This window comes from Pagrus pagrus (assembly GCF_965226575.1).
Source record: "Pagrus pagrus genome assembly, chromosome: 19".
NCBI lineage: Eukaryota > Metazoa > Chordata > Actinopteri > Spariformes > Sparidae > Pagrus > Pagrus pagrus.
This window is the reverse complement of record NC_140203.1, coordinates 15,439,867-15,444,117: the sequence shown is the minus strand read 5'-3', so window position 1 is coordinate 15,444,117 and position 4,251 is coordinate 15,439,867.

Genomic DNA, 4,251 nt, shown 5'->3' with positions numbered 1-4,251 from the left:
AGTGTATGTCTGAGGTTGCTGTCATGGTGAACATGGAGCTGGACACTCTTGAGATTTTGGCTAAACTGGGAACTAAAACATAAAACGACCAGCAGCATTCAGGTGAACTTCTCCCTTTCACCCTTGATCGGTGGCCATTGAAAAGCCTGGATGGCCGGAGCAGTGTACAGATGCGCTCCCCCAGCGCGAGTCGTTGGCCGCAGATTGCGGCAGGAAGACAACACTGCGGGAAGGGAGAGGGGGTGCCATTGTACGAGCTGGCCCCGGGGCACCCCGTGGATTTCAGATCCCGAGTTGCGATGGTCGACCATTAGCTCCTTTTCAGATTGAAACAATAAGTCTCAACCCTTTGATTCCGCCCCACACCCACCTCCTCCCCCCTTCCTCCCCTCGTCCTCTGGGACAAACAGCAGGCTGAAGAGGTTTCACTCTGGTCTGCAGGCCCCGGGCTTCACTCAGGGCCAGTACCTTGGCATCCAGTCTGATGAGACCTGGAGGTCCAAAACTGGTTTGAGGACCAAGGTGTTGGCTGCAGATGCAATAATCAAGTAGAGCTGGAGTATCTGTTGTAACTTTGGTATGAATGAGTATCACTTTTATCCTTTTTGCAGCCTGTAGAACAAATGTTACCTTTTTGTTGGCCTTGCTGCCCTTCAAAATAAAGTGACTGGCGAAAAATGTAATTCAATAATGATGTCATCTTTGCATATTTAGCTATTCAATTGATTATTATGAGAAGACTCACAGATGTTAACATGTATATCAAATAAAATGTAAATTGGGAAAACATCAAAAAAGCAATATGATAAAAATAAATACATCTATCAAAAATCCTTTAATTAACCCCAAATCTTATCTCTTGGGGACGGGTTGCAAAAGGGATTTGTTGAATTTAGAGAAAACTTCTTTTTCTGACCCTGAAAAGTCAGCTTTTACTTCAATAAGAAGATTTCTCTGCCCCTCTACAAGCCATGTAGGTCCAGGATCAGGGGAGGCCGCAAGAGCCTGGTCAATAGCTTAAAAGACATCAAACCCCAACCATACAAGCATTGTCCTGGGCCATGGACTTGGGAGAATAATTGTCATGCAAAAGACAGACAGCAAGACAGATAGTAGACTTGAGGCAGAGCTTCAGAGAGAAAGGGAGAGCAGAGCACAGAGCTCTCAGGGTGTCCAAGGGAGGGAGGAGGGAGGAGGGGGGATCAGTGTTGAATAGCTCAGTACAGTGAGGAGGAGATGTGTGAGGGGAGTATCTGGGGATTTAGCTGAACCCCCCCTCCCCAGATGTCTCAGATCTTGTCTTTAGTTCTTTTTAAGTGGCCTCTTCAGGACACCTCAGACATGTGCTCGCTGTTCGCGGTTCACATCCAGTCAAACAGAGAAAGAGAGAAAGTTCCGGATCAAAGAAGAAAGCCTGTTTAAGCAGCAGCAGTGTGAATGTTGCACAGCTCAACCAGTCACAGCAGTGACATAAAAATCAGTAATGGAATGTAACTCAGTACATTTACTCAAGTATTGTACTTAAGTACAGTTTTGAGGTCCTTTTTGTCCAGTTTTGCTACATAATACATAAACTACAATTTTGAGGCAGATACTGTACTTTTACTCCACTATGTTTACTTGGACACTTTAGTTACTAGTTACTAGTACTCAGAGCTGTAGTAGTGCATAAGTCCTTTTTGTGTGGGTGACTTTCACTTTTACTAAAGCAACACTATATCTTTACATTTACTCGAGCATGACCTTGGGTACTTTTTACAACATTGGTAAAAACTACCTCTACCTTGAGCGATGTAACCACAACAAACAGTCAACTTGTTTCAGGGCTGCAACTAATGATTATTTTAATCTAATTGATCTGTTGATTATTTTCTTGATTATTCGACTAGTCGTCTGGTCTATAAAATGTCAGAAAATGGTGTAAATAGTCGTTCGGTTTTGTTTTCCAAAGCTCAACATGACGTCTTCAAATGTCTCGTTTTGTCCACAACCCAAAGATTTTCAGTTTACTGTCACTGAGGATTAAAGAAACCAGAAAATATGGAGAATTTTGACTGTTTTTCTTCAGAAATTATTCAGACCGAGTTACTGATTATGGGAAAAATTAATGATTAAATCAATAGTTGACAACTAATTGATTAATCAATTAATGGTTGCAGCTCTAGTCTGTATTTTAGCATTTTTACATCCACTGCTCAGTAAAGCTTTTACTCATCTAACTATTGAGCAACTTCTTGCTGCTATGTAACTGATGATTGGTCCTGCTGTAAAAAACTGTTACAGTCTGTCATTTGAGGGTGTTTGGGTTTGCTCATTGTGAAAATAACACATTTATGAATAGCAGCACTTGTCGCCTCAAGGAGAGGCAATGACAGTTTCATTGATTGGTTCGTGTGGTTACTTCTGAGAAATTCTGCTTATTAGAAATCCTCTTATAACGGGTGCATTCTTCATAAGAGTGTTAGAAATTATAATCTAGAAGAATTTTGTGAATAATGACACGATAATGTAGCCAAGCATCCTACAAAAACAACTAAAAGGTAATTCTGTCGCTTGATTGTATTGTTTTTCTCTGCCACTACTTTTCAAAGTTACACTTTTGATAAGTCATAATCTCAGGAAGATGTTGATGAACTAAAAACCACCCCTCCTGTTGAGCAACACAATTGTCTCCCACAAACAAGTCTGATGGCTTTTTGATTTTCTTCACAACGGCCCTGCCTTTGATACCCACCTTCACACACCCTCCACCCAGCCAGGTTTTTATCCGAGGGCCAATAGCTGCCTTCCTTCCACCGTCCACCGACACAAAGGGCCTTTAACGGCTCAGTGGGGACAGGAGACTGACCCGACCCCTCCTCAACACATACACACACACGGACATACAAACACACACACAAAACCCACATAGAGGTACGCCGAGCTCTCGTTCTCTCTCTCTGCCCCTACCCCTAACAAACACACACTTTCTGGGTGTCGTCATTTGTGTCCTGAAGTCAAAACAAGGTCAAACAGGATCACCAAAAACCAGACAGAAAGTCACCTCAAGGTGAAAGGCGTATGTGTGATGGCACAGTTCACCCGAGAGGAAATGCTGACTGCACTGCAGTTTGACTTTCTGCGTCATTGCCGAAAAGTAATTACTGTATACTTTCAGTTACTTGTTAATTTGCAGATTCAGATTAATGGCACAAAATATAATCAACATATGAACTATGAAGGATTATTTTAAGTTAAGAGAGAGAGCAATGAGAGGGAATTCTCAAGACAACCAGCCATATATAAAGTCATTAAAATGAGCTCCACCTTTACCAGCTGCATTAATACATCAATAATTATAATCTAATAACATAGTACATATTCTGAAATGGGCCATTCTAAATAATTCTTACTTTTACTTTTGGTACTTACAGTATACTTTTATGTTGCATTTATTTATACTGTTAACCATTGTCAATTATTACCTATTGCATTATTTTTCAATATTTTCTACACTGTAGTTACTGTATGGTATAGTCCAAGGTACATATCTTTATATCTCTATTTCTAGTATACATTTTGTAAATATCCATATTGAGTCCATGTATATATATATATATTTAAATTATTTTATATTTAATTGCTTTTTTATATTTTATTCGTATGTACTCTAATTATTATCTTTCTCTGTTCATATCGTCTTATAATCTCTCTATAGTGTGATATTTTTATTCAAGGAGCATCTGTAATGTACCATTTACCCCACAACAATAAAGTATTTCTGATTTTGACTGCACTTTTGCATTGTTACTTATACTTAAGTAATAGATCTGAGTACTTCTTCCACCACTGTTCTGATTCAGAAAACTTAATATATATTCTGAGTGAAATATTCAAACCCAAGACTGAATATTTGTATAGCAGTGCTATTTCATCAAATGGAAAAATAAGACTGAGTAAGATTTTGCCACAAAATGCATCTAATGTGCGAACAGTGCCCAACATGTTTTCCATTGCTTTTTTGATAATCCTTTAATTGTATTAATCGCAAATGAAACCTCACAGTGTCCTTATATCTCTTTTCTCTGTTTAACTGTTTTTTAACATGAGTTTTAGAATGTACAAAACACTCCCAAATGTAGAGGTTAACACACTGGTCCAGGTTTGTACTGCTGCATTGTTCTCCCTCATTTCCAATCACTTATTTTATTTAAAAAAATAAAAAATAAAATGCATGCCATAACAATCACCAAAGGAAAGGGGAGAACAAAG